The following is an 18,140-nucleotide window of genomic DNA, read 5'->3' as shown; positions in this document are numbered from 1 at the left end:
TAAAAAGCTATTAAAAAATAAATTTAAGAATTTTCCTCTCTTAAAAAATATAAAGGATAGCATAGATAATGAAGCAATATCAATACTAAGCATATATGCACCAAGTGGTATAAAGGAGATGTTAAAAGAGCTGCAAGAAAAAATAGGCAGCAAAACTATAATAGTGGAAAATCTCAACATTGCACTCTCAAACCACAAAACAAATAAGAACAAAGTTAAAGAGATAAATAGAATATTTAAAAAGTTAGGTAAAATAAATCTTTGGAGAAAACTGAATGGAGACAGAAAGGAGTACACTTTCTTCTCAGCAGTTCATGGAAGCTATACGAAAAATGACCATATAGTAGGACATAAAGACCTCAAAATTAAATGCAGAGAGGCAGAAATAGTAAATGCATTCTTTTCAGATCACGATGCAATAAAAACTACTTTCAACAAAATGTTAGAGGTAAATAGACCAAAAAAAATTGGAAAATAAATAATTTCATCCTAAAGAATGAATGGGTGAAACAGCAAATTATAGACACAACTAATAATTTCACTCAAGATAATGACAACGATGAGACAGCATGCCAAAATTTGTGGGATGCAGCCAAAGTGGTAACACGGGGAAATTTTATATCTCTAGAGGCTTAGTTGAATAAAATACAGAGATTGAAGATCAATAAATTGGGCTTGCAACTTAAAAAGCTAGATAAAGAGGAATTTAAAACCCCATTCAAAAAATAAGCTTGAAATTCTAAAATTAAAAGGAGAAATTAATAAAAGTGAAAGTAAAAATAAACTATTGAATTAATAAATAAAACTAAGAATGGATTAAATGAAAAAAATAAACCTTTTGCAAATTTGATTAGAAGAAGGAAAGAGAAAAATCAAATTGTCTTTAAAATGAAAAGGGAAGGAGGAGAAAAACTGCAACAAAAGGTTTGGCAATTGCCAATACTAAAAAATTACCCATTCATATAACTTCTAAATAAAAAGCTATTTTAAAAATGAAAAGGGAGAACTTTACAACAATGAAGAGGAAATTAGAACAGTAATTAGGAGTTATTTTGCCCAACTTTATGCCAATAAATTTGATAACCTAAGTGAAATGGATGACTACCTTCAAAAATATAGGCTGCCTTGATTTACATAGGAGAAATAAATTCTTCAAATAGTCCCATTTTAGAAAGAGAAATAGAATAAGCTATAAATCAACTCGCTAAGGAAAAAAACCCCAGGACCAGATGTATTTACATGTGAATTCTACCAGACATTTAAAGAGCAATTAACTCCAATGTTTGAAAAAAATAGGGAATGAATGACTCCTACCAAATTCTTTTTATGACACAGACATAGTACTGATAGTTAAAAGTGGTAGATTGAAAACAGAAAAAGAAAATTACAGATCAATCATCTCCCTAATGAATATTGATGCAAAAATCTTAAATAGAATATTAGCAAAAAGATTACAGAAAGTTATCTCCAGTGTAATACACCATGATCAGGTAGGGTTTATATCAAAACTGCAGGGCTTGTTCAATATTAGGAAAACTATTAGCATAATTGAGTATATCAATAACCAAATTTAAAAAAAAACTATATGATCATCTCAATACATGCAGAAAAAGCATTTGATAAAATCCAACATATATTCCTATTAAAAAACACTTGAGAGTATAGGAATAAATGGAATTTTCCTTAAAAGAGTCAATAGCATTTATTTAAATCTACCAATAAGCATCATATGTAATGGGGATAAATCAGAACCATTCCCAATAAGATCAGGAGGGAAAAATGTTTGCCCACTTTCACAATTACTATTCAGTATTGTATTGGAAATGTTAACTTAGTCAATAAGACTTAATAAAGAAATTAAAGGAATTAGAAGAGGCAATGAAGAAAACCAAATTATTACTCTTTGCAGATGTTATGATGTTATACTTAACAGAACCCCAGATATTCCACTAAATAGCTATTAGAAATAATCCACAAATTTAGCTAAGTTTCAGTACACACACACACAAAAAAAATCCACATAAATAATCAGCATTCTTATACATCACTAAAAAAATACGAGATACAAAGAAAACATTCCATTTAAAGTAACTGCTGCACGTATATTGTATCCAAGATCTACTGTAATCTATTTAACATGTATAGGACTGCTTGCCATCTTGGGGAGAGGGTGGAGGGAGGGAGGGGAAAAATCTGAACAGAAGTGAGTGCAAGGGATAATGTTGTAAAAAATTACCCTGGTATGGGTTCTGTCAATAAAAAGTTATTTAATAAAAAAATAAAAATAAAAAAAATAAAGTAACTGCTGATAGTCTAAAATATTTAGGAATCTATCTGCCAAGGGAAAGTCAGGAATTTTGTGAGCAAAAGTACAAAGCACGTTCCACACATATAAAGTCAGATCTAAACAATTGGAAAAATATTAAGTGCTCTTGAATAGGTTGAGCAAATATAATAAAGATGACAATACTCCCTAAACTAATCTATTTATTTAGTGCTATAAAAATCAGACTCCCCAGAAAACTATTTTAATGACCTAGAAACAATAACAAGAAAATTCAACTGGAAGAACAAAAGGTGAAGACTTTGAAAGGAACTAAAGTAAGAAAAATCCAATGAAGATGGCTTAGCTGTACCAGACCTAAAATTATATTATAAAGCAGCAGTCACCAAAACCATTTGGTATTGGCTAAGAAATAGCCTAGTTGATCAGTGGAATAGGTTAAGTTCAATGAACAAAATAGTCAATAACTATAGCAATCTAGTGTTTGACAAACCCAAAGATCCCAACTTTTGGGATAAGAACTCACTGTTTGACAAAAACTGCTGGGAAAATTGGAAATTAGTATGTCAGAAACTATTCATTGACCCACACTTAACACCATACACCAAGATAAGGTCAAAAGAGGTTCATGATCTAGGCATAAAGAATGAGATTATAAATAAATTAGAAGAACATAGGATAGTTTACCTGACAGACCTGTAGAGGAGGAAGGAATTTGTGACCAAAGAAGAATTTCATTAGGGATCACAAAACAGAAAATTTTGATTATATCAAATTTAAAAAAAAATGTACAAAAAAACTGATGCAGACAAGATTAAAAGGGAAGCAATAAAGTGGGAAATCATTTTTACAACCAAAGGTTCTGATAAAGACCTCATTTCCAAAATATAGAGAGAATTGACTCTAATTTATAAGAAATCAAAGCATTCCCTAATTGATAAATTGTGCAATGATATGAACAGACAACTTTCAGATGAAGAAATTAAAAATATTTATAGTGTTATGAAAAGGTGCTCCAAATCACTATTGATCAGAGAAATGCAATTTAAGACAACTCTCAAATACCACTAGATACCACTCAGATTGGTTAGAATGACAGGAGAAGATAATGATGAATGTTGGAGGGGATGTAGGAAAACTGGTACACTGATACATTGTTGGTACATCCAAATATTCTGGAGAGTAACTTGGAACTACGCTCAAAAATTATCAAACTGTACATATCCTTTGATTCAGCAGTGTTGTAGCTGGGATTATATCCCAAAGAGATATTAAAGAAGGGAAAGAGACCTGCATGTGCAAAAGTGTTTATGGCAGCCTTTTTTGTAGTGGCTAGAAACTAGAAATTGAATGAATGCCCATCAATTGGAGAATGGCTGAAAAAGTTATGGTATATGAATGTTATGGAATATTATTGTTGTGTAAGAAATGATCAGCCACATGATTTCAGCAAGGCCTAGAGACTGACATGAACTGATGCCGATTGAAATGAGCAGAATCAGGAGATCATTATACACTTCAACAAAAATACTATATGATGATCAATTCTGATGGAAGTGGCTCTCTGCAACAATGAGATGAACCAAATCAGTTCCAGTTGTTCAATAATGAAGTGGATCAGCTATACCCAGCAAAAGAACTATGAGAAATGAGTGTGAACAACATAGCATTTCCACTCCTGTTTTTGTCCGCTTATATTTCTGTTTACCTTCTCAGGTTATTTTTACATTATTTCTAAGTCTGATTTTTCTTGTTCAGCAAAATAAATGTATATATATATATATATATATATATATATATATATATATATATACATATATATATATATCATGTTTAACATATACTTTAACATATTTAACATGTATTGGTCTACCTCCCATCTAGGGGAGGGGGTGGGGCAAAAAGGGGAAAAGTTGGAACAGAAGGTTTTGCAAGGATCAGTGCTGAACAATTACCCATGCATATATCCTGTAATAAAAAGCTATAATAAAAAATAAGCTTATAGAAAGAGGAAATCTTATACTCAAACAGAGCATCATTGGATTTACATTACAACCTTGTGGAGGAATGGTCCATAGTTTACTACCCATTTCGAAGTCACAGATCTAGGAGAGTATTTCATGTATAAGAAAAAATAATTTCTAGATCAAGTTCCAAATGGTTAGCTAATACTCCTGAGGCAGAGCAGAGTTTTACTTTTAGCAAGCAGCGTCACCTGCAGGAGAGTGACCAAGTAGGACTCTCAGAACAAATGTCTACAATCTGCCCCCCCCCCCCCCCCCCCCCCCGTACCAATAGAGCTTTCTAGCTGACTGATAAAATCAGAGTTGAGCAGCAGACTATTTTTTCAAAGTCCCAAAGAGGGTGCAACAAATGGAATTTTTTCTATAACATGCCATTTTAGGAGGCCTGAAATCATTCAGGTACCTGAGATCTTAGACTATTACAACAATAAATAATCTTACAAAAGCAGCAATAAGACCTGCTCAGAGCTTTCATTCAAAAGAATGGTACAATAGAGGCCCAAAATGTGAAATCACAAAATATGTTGGAGGAATGGATAAACAAACAAAAAATCCAAACAGAAAAAGTTATTATGGTGTCAGAGATACAAGACACAGATAGGAGGCAATGACTATAATTTTTAATATAACTTTTTATAGTACATATGCATGGGTAATTATTTACAACATTATCCCTTGCACTCACTTCTGTTCTGATTTTTCCCTTCCCTCCCTCCATCCCCTCCCCTAGATGGCAGTCTTATACATGTTAAATATGTTATAGTATATCCTAGATGCAATATATGTGTGCAGAACCGAACAGTTCTCTTGTTGCACAGGAAGAATTGTACTCAGAAAGTAAAAATAACCTGGGAAGAAACACAAAGATACAAACAGTTTACACTCATTTCCTAGTATTCCTTCTCTGGGTGTAGCTGATTCTATCCATCATTGATCAATTGGAACTTAATTAGATCTTCTCTCTGTTGAAGATATCCATTTCCATCAGAATACATCCTCACACAGTATCATTGTTGAAGTTTATAATGATCTCCTGGTTCTGCTCATTACACTCACCATCAGTTCATGTAAGTCTCCCCAAACCTCTCTGTATCCACCGTACTGGTCATTTCTTACAGAACTATGATAGTCCATAATATTTATATACAGCAATTTACCCAACCATTCTCCAATTGATGGGCATCCATTCATTTTCCAGTTTCTAATCAATACAAAAAGGGCTGCCACAAACATTTTGGCACATACATGTCCATTTTCTTTCTTTAGTATTTCCTTGGAATATAAACCCAGCAGTAGCCCTGCTGTATCAAAGGGTATCCACAGTTTGATAACTTTTGGGGCATAATTCCATATTGCTTTCCAGAATGGTTGGATTCATTCACAACTCCACCAACAATACATCAATGTCCCAGTTTTCCTGCATATCCTCCAACATTCATCATTACTTTTTCCTGTCATCTTAGCCAATCAGACAGGTGTGTAGTGGTTTCTCAGAGCTGTCTTAATTTTCATTTCTCTGATCAATAGTGATTTGGAACATTCTGTCATATGAGTGGAAATAGTTTCAATTTGATCATCTGAAAATTCTCTGTTCATATCCTTTGACCATTTCTCAATTGGAGAATGGCTTGATTTCTTATAAATTAGAGTCAATTCTCTATATATTTTGGAAATGAGGCCTTTATCAGAACATTTAACTGTTATAAAAAAATAACTTTTTCCCAATTTGTTGTTTTCCTTCTAATTTTGTTTGCATTCGTTTTGTTTGTACAAAGGATTTTTAATTTGTTGTAATCAAAATTTGCTATTTTGTGATCAGTAATGATCTCTAGTTCTTCCTTGGTCACAAATTCCTTCCTCTTTCACAAGTCTGAGAGGTAAAGAATCCTATGTTCCTCGAATTTATTTATGATCTCATTCTTTATGTCTAAATCATGGACTCATTTTGATGTTATCTTGGTGTACAATGTTAAGTGTGGGTCCATGCCTAATTTCTGCCATACTAATTTCTAGTTTTCGCAGAAGTTTTTATCAAATAATGAATTCTTATTCCTAAAGCTGGGATTTTTGGGTTTGTTAAACACTAGATTGCTATAGTTATGGACTATTTTGTCTTGTGAACTTAACCTATTCCCACTGATCAATTAATCTATTTCTTGCCCAATACCAAATGGTTGTGGTGACTGATGCTTTATAATATAGTTTTATATCACATACAGCTAGGCCACCTTCATTTGATTTTTTTTCCCTTAATTCCCTTGAAATTCTCAATCTTTTATTCTTCCATATGAATTTTGTTGTTATTTTTTCTAGGTCATTAAAATAGTTTCTTGGGAGTCTGATTGGTAGAGCACTAAATCAATAGATTAGTATAGGAAGTAGTGTCATCTTTATTATATTCGCTCAGCCTATCCAAGAAAACTTATTATTTTTCTAATTATTTAAATATGACTTTAATTGTGTGGAAAGTGTTTTGTAATTTTGCTCATATAATTCCTGACTTTCCTTTGGTAGATAGATTCCCAAATATTATGCTATTGACAGTTATTTTGAATGGAATTTCTCTTTGTATCTCTTGCTGTTGGATTTTGTTGGTGATGTATAAAAATGATGAGCATTTATGTGGATTTATTTTGTATCCTGCAACTTTGCTAAAGCTGTGAATTATTTCTAATAGCTTTTTAGTAGAATCTCTGGCATTCTCTAAGTATATCATCATATCATTTGCAAAGAGTGATAATTTGGTTTCCTCATTATCTACACTAATTCCTTTAATTACCTTTGTAACTCTTATTGCCAAGACTAGCATTTCTAATACAGTATTGAATAATAATAGTGGTAGTGGGCAACCTTGTTGCACTCCTGATCTTCTTGGGAATGGTTCTAGTTTATCCCCATTACATATGCTGCTTACTGACAGCTTTAAATATATGCTCCTGACTATTTTAAGGAAAAGTCCACTTATTCCTATACTTCAATTTTTTAAAAATTAGGAATGGATGTTGGATTTTATCAAATGTTTTTTTTCTGCATTTGGATAAGTTATTCTTGGCTGCATATCTAGTTCCTTAGCCTTTCAGAATATCAGATTCCAGGCCCTTTGATCCTTTAATGTGGACACTGTTAGATCTTAAGTAATCCTTATTGTGGCCCCTCTATATTTGAATTGATCTTTTCTGGCAGCTTGTATTATTTTTTCCTTGGTCTGATAGTTCTGGAATTTAGCCACAATATTTCCTGGAGTTTTTATTTTAGGGTCCCTTTCAGTAGGTGATTGGTGAATTCTTTCAATGTCTATTTTACCCTCTCTTCTTATAATACCTGGGCAGTTCTCTTTGATAATTTCCTGGAAAATACTGTCCACGCTCTTTTTTTCATCATATTTTTTAGGAAGTCCAATAATTCTCAGATTATCTCTCCTAAATCTATTTTCCAGGTCTATTGTTTTCCCAAGAAAGTATTTGACATTTTTTTCCATTGTTTCATTTTTTTGGTTTTGCTTGACTGATTCTTGTTGTCTCCTCGAGTCATTCAATTCCATTTGTTAAATTCTGATTTTTAATCAATTATTTTCATCACTCACTTTTTTATATCTTTTTCTAATTGTTCAATAGAGTTTTTAAGTGAGTTGTTTTGTTCTATGGAATTTTTTTCTATTTTGCCAATTTTATTTTTTAGAGAGCTATTTTCTTTTTTCCAATTCACTTATTCTGTTTTGCTTGGAATTATTTGCCTTTTCCAATTCACTATTTCTGTTTTTCAGGGATTTGATTTTTTATCCACTCTGTCTTTAAATGAGTGGGATGACTTATCCAGATCCTCTTGGCCAAGCTTCCTTTTCCTTTTCCCATTTTTCTTCTAGCTCTCTTGTGAGAGCCTTTTAAATTTCTTCTATGAGACTCTTGTGTGTTGAGAATCAGACCATATCCCCTTTTGGGGATTCATCTGGAGACAGTCTGTTTTTAGTTTCCTCAGGGTTTGAAGTCTGTTCTCTATCCTTATAGAAGCTCTCTATTGTTAGAGCACACTTTAATTTTTTGCTCTTTTTGTCAAGAAACAATAAAAAAAAAACTAACAAAAAAAATGCAGTCTCTTTTTTTGGAGGGGTGGGGCTGGATGGTATTACTGAGCTTCCTATACAGACTGCAAGGGTAGCAATGAGGCACTAGCAAGACAGCAATGGCTGTGCTGTGTCTGCACTCTGAGACTCTGAGAGCTTGGTGAGTCACTCTGGGTGGGTGTGTCTAGGTCCCATGAGACCCTAGTTTTGGGGGGTTATAGTTTTTACCCTCTGTGTTTATAGATTCTCTGCTGATCTACTGGCTTGCTGCCAGGGCAAAGTAGCCACACTGTGGTTAAGTTCTCCAGGCAGAAATGGCTAGGATCACACCCCACTCCCCTCAGGTCTCCTCAGTGTGAGCTGCCTTTTGGATTCTCACTGCCTGCCTGCAGTCTGCACCTAATCTAACTTTCCCCACCCATGAGCAAAAACAGAACTTTTCTGGCAAATTTTGAGGATATCTTCTGTTGGTAATTATTTGTGGGTTTTTTCAATCAAGCACAAATTCTGAGGCCTTGTCATGAAATTAAGTATTCTGAGAGAAAGATGAAGCTTAAATAGATGTATATTTACTCTCCACTATCTTGACTGGAAGAAGTGACTATAAATCTTTTATAAATAATACTTCAGAGAAAAATACAACATGGGCACAAATTCAAGTACAATTCCTAAAAGAAAAAACAAAGTTTTATTAAAGTGCTTTTTAAATAAATGGAATGAAGATGCCTGAAGGGGGAAAAAAGAAAAAAAAAATAAATGAGAGATAGGGAAGAAAGAACTGGAAAGTGAATTAATAGTTTTGTTCAAGATGAACACAATTTTGCACAAGCAATATACTCCCTGAAAATCCAAATGGATCAAATAGAAGCAAATGATTCCGTGACACAACAAAAATATTTAAATTAAAACACTGAAACAAATTTTAATGAAAATAAATGTAATGTGAATTTAGTGTATATAATGTGAATGAAAGTAAATGTAATGTATCTTATAGCAAAATAATTAGTGATTAACTGATTAAATAAAGTGATTGGACTCTCTGAATAATAGGTCAAAGAAAAGAAAAGAAAGTATTCAAATTTGTTAATTCAAGAAATTACTTTAAAAAAAGAATGCATGTGGATGCTCACACACACACACACACACACACACACAGAAACACTCAAACCTGCTGGGGTCTCTCAGAACTAAAGTTCAAAATGTAAATAAATAAATCGAATTTACAAATCATCTTCCAAAAGAAACTCAAAAAGAAAACACTCAGGAATATCCTTCTAGTCCAAGAGCTTCCAGGTCAAAGACTAAAAAACAAATGCATGTAGCAAGAAAGAATTCACATACAGTGGAGTCACAATAAAGTTCAGTCATAATATAACAGCCACCACATTAAACAAGCAGAGATCTCAATGGGCAATACTCTGGAGGGCAAAGGATATGAGCTTACAACTAAGAATAACTTGTCTCATCATACCTCAGTATAATGCTACAGTGGAAAAAATTTACCTTTAAATCAATTCCTGAATGTAAACAAAAACAGAGTTATGATGAGATTTCAAACTTCAAATTCAGGAGTGAAGAGTAACATAAAAAGCTAAACATGAAAGAATGATGAAATAGGACAAAATAAGGATTAGTTGTTTACATTCAAATATAATAAGATAATATATACTTTCTGATCCCTATCATCAAGATTCACATAGGTAGTACAGTTAGATGAATGCTTGAATTGGTTCCATCATATTTGGATAATTTTAAGAAAATAATAAAAAGAGAGGAAACCAAGCTAATGAAGTAGAGGCATGCATCTTCTCCTAAATTCAACTAAAATTTCCCTCCCAATAAATCTAAAATAATGTTTCAATTCAAATTCCAAAACATCAGAGGCAACAAAAAGTCAGAGTGAGACATGTTTCTATCTCAGGAGCCCTTAGTAATATGGTAGGAGAAGCCTGTGCCATTGGGAGAATAAGTAGTGAATGAACTTGAAAAGCAGCTAAGATCAGCAATAGCAGTTTTAAAAGCTCTAAGTCCTGAGACAGTAAAGGGTTGGACAAATAGAACAATACAAAAGACTGTTTCATGGCCTTGGTTCTTAGGATTTGGTTCTATTTGGCAACTATATTTCCCAAACAAAGTTCTAAATCACATATGTAGACAATAGTTATATGCAGAGAGAAACATTCATGATAAATCTAAATGAAGCAGAGACTTTGGTCCCATTTTTAGGGCTAAAAGATGTGTTAACATTTGTTGTTCAGGGGAAAAGGAGCCCTTGCTGGGTAAAAACTGGAGTAAAGACTAGAATAACACAAAGAATATATCTTCCTGGACTAATACATTTTGGAAGCATTTTGGGCTAAAACAATGGGTGGACCTGCTGAGAACTAGAAGCCTGAAAATTAAAGTGGTACCTCCATATCTCTATTTGAGCACAGCCCAATTGTAAGAAAGTTCAAAGCCAAGAAATAAACTGGAAAATAAACATACAAGCACAAAACAATTTTGACAATAAAAGTGATTATGGTAATAGGGAACTGTAAAGTGGTACAGTGGTACACAAAATAAAGTGGTACAGAAGAACAAGACATAAACTCATGACAAAATCATGTGAAAACAACTATACGCAAAGATTCAAAGAAAAATACTGATTGAACACAAGTTCAACAAGAATTCCAAGAAAAAAGAAACTGTTTTTTGTTTTAACTTTTTGATCTGATTTTTCTTGTGCAGCATGATAAATGCCAAAATATGTTAAGAAGAATTATACTGTTTAATCTATATTGGATTATTGCTATCTAGGGGAGAGGGGGAGTTGGAGGGAGAGAGAAAAATATGGAAAACCAAGTTTTGCAAGGGTGAATATTGGAAATTATCTTTGAATGTATTTTGACAAATAAATTGCTATTGTTAAAAACAAAAGAAAATGTATTTGTCAGTCATTTTGGGATGATTCCAAAGATTAAGGAAGAAGAAAGAAAGATGCACTGGGAAAGAGTAGGGTAGAAAAAGAAATGGGAAAAATTTACCTCACATAAAAGACAAAAATAGGTTAGTTTGACTAGAAATTAGATTACATGAGAGTAAATAATATTAAAATATATTTGAATAAAAGAAGGAAGAACCAGATTGTGAGGATTTTAAATGTCAAATACAAGAGATTGTATTTTATTCTACAAGTAAACAGAAACAACTAAAGAGAATAGTAGATGGAGCACTATATTTGGAGTTAGGAAGATGAAGTTTTATATAGTGGTTCTGATATGAACCACCTATGTTACCTTAAAGAGTGACTCAACCTCTCAATCTCAAAGTCCAGATCTGCGAAATGGATATAACATGTTTTAAGCATCTGACAAGGTTATCATGAGTCACAAATAAGAAATATATGTAAAGTATTATAAAAATTTTATAATGTTTTATACATGTTAGGTGTTGTCATATTTAAGAATAGGAAAAAAATTGTCTAACCACTAGATTACTTTAGAAAGATCAGTTTAATGACTTTAGAGAACCAGAACTCTGGAGAAGTATACTTGAAACAATGTGTTAACTCAGTGGAATTGATGAGACAATGGTTATCTAATTTCCATATCCTTAGTTCTTAGCATGGTGATGTAATAGTTCTACAACTGAGGTAATTGTAATAGGGTATTTACCTGAGGACAAAGTCAGCCACAGACATTCCATCTCCCACCATCCTGGTGGCTCTCCTGCCTTCTGCATTCCACCACTAAGAACAAGGGCCATCTGAAAGTCCCCCAGAAAGCTAGCCCAACACCAGACAAAAGAGACAGACTGCGAAGGAGATAATAAAGACTTTGGACTTTATTTCTAACTATTCACATGGTGATTATTCTGCTGAAACCAAGGCTCATTCAGAGGACCTCCAGAAAGCTAGCTGGAACATTACAAACAACTATGTAGAATGGGTTTGAGAATATGAGAAGACCATGATACACTTAGATGGAAAACAACTGATGTAGAAAGCAGATTACAGTTACAGACAAACAAACAAACAAAAAATCGGTATTCCACCTGTACATAAACCTTGAATAATTATGGATAATGGACAATGATCTTGCTTTAGAATACACAAGCAAGGGAATGGGCTTTGATGATTTAGGATAATTATATATTGCTTTTAACTGAAACAATTGTATGTTAAAATTAACATTCTTCCAGTTATACTATGATTAAGAGTGAAAAAAAAATGCCAGTTTCTGAAGAATTGTAATTAGAAGTCATCCAAAAGAGTAAGGTATGTTAGGCATAAACTGATTTCCCCCTTTAGCCAATCAAAATCTAGTAGCCTAAAGAAAGTCATAAGATAAATATATGTCCAGAAAAGGAAACTGCTAATTGTAGAGTATTAGGTATGGCCAGTACTTGTACTCCACCATAATCAGTAAAATATTAAGAAATTAATAAGAAGGACTTCAGCATGTTACATACCTCTTATAGTAGATTTATGGAAAGACATGGGCAAAAATCACAATAGATGAAAAGGCATATGTTGGAATCTTTACAAACTGTTAAGCCATTAGAGTTGATAGAGACAATAATTATCTAATTTGGCATGGTTCAATGATTGATTTGATCTTGGAAGGAGATGTTTTGGGCCAGAACTTGAAACAAGGTACTAAGTACAACTGATAGACAATAATGCTTGTGTTCACACCTCCCTTGAAGTTCTTAGGGCCAGAGAGCACTCTGGGAGATAACCCAGAATCCCATTCTCTCCAGAAGGAGGAGTTAACCTTTGGGAGATCACATATGTAGGGGAAGCTCTTAGAGCTTGGAAGAATTTCTCCAGAACATTGACTGGGGTCAGAGAGGAGCACTCTGGGAGGAAGCCCACAAGCCCTATCCTCGAGGCAAGAGAGATTCATTGTATCTTCCAACTTGGTGCTGGCTGGAGGCTGAAGAAAGCAGAGGCAGAAGCCAAGGACAAAGCTGCAAGAGCTCTTGGAACCAAGCAGAGAGATAGGCCTGAGCTAACCAGGCTATATTGCAGGACACAATAAAAGATCTGAACTTTTACCAGCTGACTGCGATTTTGGAGTAATTACTTACTTTCAATTGAAACTAAGGCTGCTTCCAGAAAACCTCCCCAAGAAACCTGCTTTCTCCCAGAGAGAACTCTTGTATTTTAAAGAAAAAACACCAACAGGCATGGAAGGACATGGGCAAAAATCACAATAGAGAAGGTTACAATCTGAAACATAAGATAGTACAAACCTGTCACTAAATTGAAATATGGATATTTCAAAAAATTTCAATGTGTATAAGTGCTGTTTCCTTAAGATTTCAGAACCCTCAAGGGCAAGAATTAATTTACATTTTTTTAAATCTCTCACAACACATAGCATTTAGTATGCATTTATTGCTCAGAGAGAGACTAAGTTTTGGAAGGTTAAGTCTATTAGGATTATGGAGAAAATTTTTAGTAATTTATCATAATTTTACACGAGACATCTAGATGTCACAGTGGGTAGAGTAGCAGCTACAGAATCAGGAAGAGTTAATTTCAAAATCTGAAACTTAGCTATGTGAACTTTAAAAGTAACAACAATTTCCATTTGATTCAGTTACCTTTTTCATAAAATGGGGAAAATATTATAGGTTCTATTCTATTCTATTAATAAAACATGTAAATCATTTCTTTTTTTGTTAAGCAATTTGCAAAATTTAAGGCACTATATAAATGTTTATTATTATTATTACTTATTTGGTCTATTATATATTAAATATTATACACATTTTGTGTAATTTCTTTTTTCTTAAGTGATACTGTGACAAAAATTTCAGAAAACAATCTTTTAAAGAAAACTTAGTAGCTTCATAGTATTTTCCCCTGTGCCCTAAATATGCTAATTTCTTCTCATTATTTAATAAAGAACATTTAAAATGCATAGGTATTCCCTTTATAAGCAACAACAACAAACTCATCTGTTTTCAATTCACATGACTGCATTTTTCAAAGCTACAAAAGCCTCATTTGCAATTTGAAACATCTTTCACAAAGATGACAATGCACCAAAATGTCAAACTCATAGATGTTTTATTTCTTCCAGTCTAATAATCTCTAATAATATATTTACAGCTTTGGCAACAGTTTTTCTGAAAAATGTATTAAACCTTAAATAAATGTAATAGTTGATTGTTCTTGGCAGTGCATTCTGAGTCCCCAATTAACTATTTCAAAAGGAGCTCTAAATGATAAGAATCCTGAGCACCTTAGATGAAATAAAAGCAGATCCCAAACTCAAGTAACACAATGACAATTCAAAAAGTTTGGATATTTTCCTGCTTATTATATCTATATACTTTGTCATTTCTATACACTATTTTCAGCTGTTTTCTGTTAAGGTTAATAGAAAGACCTTGAGGTCATTGTAGCTATTAAAGCTTACTATGTAGCTACTTTTTCCCTTTATTTACTTTATACTTTTGTATTTTTTTTTTAAATTTTGTCCATGTGGATGTTTTCTCCACTTACACAGAGTATAAAAAACCCATGTAGCTTAAGAAATAGCCTTCTAAGAGTTGTTGATGGCCTCCTTTATGTTTGTGTGGAGAAAACAAGAAAAGTTAATCATACTGAACTGTGATTAGTGTCAATCAATAAGCATTTATTAAATGCTAGCCATGAGTCAGGCACTGCACTATGATATAAAAATACATAGAAAGGTAAGACAATAGATTGTTTTTGGACTCTCTCTTGATTGCTGAAAAAGGTGCATGCGTGATTGCTGTTTACATAGCCTCCTTCTAGGGCTTCTGGAAATCTTTTACAACACCATGTTGATTTATATTGTTTGTTATACCACTACTTGCATGTGCAATTCATGTTTGTTACACTACATTGAGTCTGCACTGGCTGTGGGGAGAGTCATCACTAATAGCCTGTGCATTATTGCTATGTGCTTTTGTAATACCTCCCATGCTGATGGGTTTGTGCATACCTGTTTCTAATAAGACTCTTCAGAAACCCACTAGCAATCCCCACTTTCCTTTGATGCTTTTCATCTCCCTTCCCAAGAAATCGGGGCGGAGTGGGGAAGAGAGGCATAATCATATCCTTGTTGGTGTTTTCACCTCCTTTCCTGAGAAGTCAGGGAGGGAGTGATCGCCTCCTTTTTGGGGTTCTCACCTCCCTGAGAAGTCAGGGATAGCATGACCACCTGTGTTCTAAAACAAAAGAAAGCAGGAAATGTAAACGGTTGAAACTCTTAAGTCAGCCAACCGCACACTTAAGGCTAACTACTGATTGGATAATACTCTATTAGCATGTGCTTGGAAAATTGCCCTTCCCACTATTCTGTGCTGGTTCAATCTTTTGTTGTATACAGGGTATTGTGGGAAGGATTAGGGGGTGGAGTAAGACAAGCCAGAGTCACTTGGGCAGTGGAGGTGGAAAAGGAAGGTCATGGAGATGCTGTGTCCATTCCCTTCACTTCTATCCCTAAAGACCAAGAATAAAGATTAAGGACTTTTGCTTATCCTGACTCCAGCTAATTCTAAGGTATTCAGGGTGCTAATTCTGTCTTCACAGTCCTGAGTTCAAATCTGGTCTCAGACACTCAACACTTCCTAGCTGTGTGACCCTGGGTAAGTCACTTAATCCCAATTGCCTCAGCAAAAAAAAAAAACAAAAACAAAAACAAAAAAAAAGCAAAAATAAAAAGTTTGAATTTGGCAAGTGGAAACTAATGACTTCATGAGATATCATGAGAAAGAAACAAAGTCAATATCATGAAAAATTAGGAGAAAATGTGAAATATCTCACTGGAAAAATAACTGACCTGGAATTGACATGCAGGAGAGATAATTTAAAAAGTTTTGCGCTACTTGAATTTCATGATCAACAAAATACCCTAGATGTCATCTTTCAAGAAATTCTGGAGAGAAGATTCTGAGAAGAAGACAAAGTAGGTCAGAAAATTTCATGTCTTCCAGATTTCCCTCAGAAACAAAACAAAATTTCTCCTCTATGTGAATGTAGACCAGTGAATAACAAATAAGACTTGTGACAAGAGGCATATGGATAATTCATTGGATAGAGTGCTAGCCCTGGAGTCAGGAGGTCCTATGTTGGAATTCTGCCACTGACAGTTATAATATTTCCTTGCTGTATGATGGTAAGCAAGCCAGTTAATCCCAGTGGCCTCAAAAGACAAACAAACAAAGACTTGGGGTAGAATAGGGGACAATTCCTTCCTAGGACAATTAGAAAAAAAGAAAGACCTCAGGACTAAAGTTTGGATGCTGTGAAATATAAATAGCTTCAAGCTAGCTCCACCAAAACAGTGAGTGGACACAGCTTAAGCTAGCTGTGTTTGAGATAGCCTCAGTTCCAACCACAGAAACTTTTACCTTCAAAAATTGTGGAGAGTTGGGGGACTGAGGCCAGAAATATTGAAGGATACTCTACTGAAAATGAATGCCAAGCCCAGTTGTGCTGCTGATATGCAGTCCTGTGCAAGAAGGAACCATTACACTTGATCTAGCACAGCTGAACCAGCACAGATGCTGGATAAAGGCATTTACTGGATGGTGAGGCTCTTTGTTTTGGGCTCCAGAGTAGAGGGGAGCACTGAAGGAAAACATGAAGCAAAAGGCACTGTCTCCCTCCCCTAGGGAATCTCCACCCAAGGAATAGAGGGAATTATACCAACAAGCTCATATTAAAAATAAAAAATTAACAGGAAAAGGAGAAAAATCCAAATATAAACAATTACTATGGGAATAAAGAAGACTGGAGTTCATCTTCAAAGGAGGATTTTGTAGTTTTAAAAAGGAGGGTCTCCTACCCCAGAGGGATATTAAATATTTCCCTGACCAAAAAGAATTTATAGAACTGAAAATGTGGGAGGGGAGCCAAGATCGTGGAAAGTAGACTCAACTTTCTGTGACCTGCTCTGTTCTCTCAAATTGACAGTAGATTAAGCCTCTAAACTGGTTGTGGAGTCAAAGAACCCACAAATATTTGGAGTACAACTCATCCCCAGAAGAAGATACCTTTGAAGAACTTCAGAACAGGTCTGTTTCAGATCAGCAGGGGGACAGTCTGCCAAGCACAGACTCCAGCACACAAAGACCAGGGCAAAGAACTAAGGTGGGGAATCAGAGTGGCACAGCTTCCATGCACCTGGAAATCTTCTGTGAGCCCGTAGGCTACTCTGTTTTGGTTGCAAGCAAGTGATTTAGCAGATTTGCTACAAAAAGCAAATTATAAATCACTGATCCCCAGAAGATCATGGGACCTAGCCAAGAGTAACAAACACCAGGAGTTAATCAGCAGAACTGCCCAAGGATAAACTAAAGCAGGTGTCTCTCCTTTCATTAAAAGAAGGCCTGAAGCCTTAAAAGATGAGCAAAAAAACAGAAAGAAACTCTCAACTCTCAACTCTCAACATAGACAGCTTTTATGGAGAGAGAGAAGAACCGACCTCAAATCCTGAGGTTGCTAAATGCAAATCAACTCCAGGTGAAGCCCCAAAAGGAGCTATGAGCTTGACCCCATTTCACAAGTCTTTCTTGGGTGATTTCATAAAGAATTTTAAAAGAGAGTTAGAAGAAAAATTGGGAAAGGAAATCAGATCTTTGCAAGAAGGGATGGGAAAGGCATATAACTCCCAACAAAATAGATTTGATGAAATGGAAAAAGTATATAACTCTATAAAATAGATAAGAAAAAGATATCAATTTATTGAAAAACAAAATTTGTGAAATGGAAAATAAATGAAATGAACAAAACAATTCAATTGAC

This window comes from Sarcophilus harrisii, chromosome 1 (genome assembly GCF_902635505.1).
Source record: "Sarcophilus harrisii chromosome 1, mSarHar1.11, whole genome shotgun sequence".
NCBI classification, from domain to species: Eukaryota; Metazoa; Chordata; class Mammalia; order Dasyuromorphia; family Dasyuridae; genus Sarcophilus; species Sarcophilus harrisii.
Note: the sequence above shows the minus strand (reverse complement) of the source record.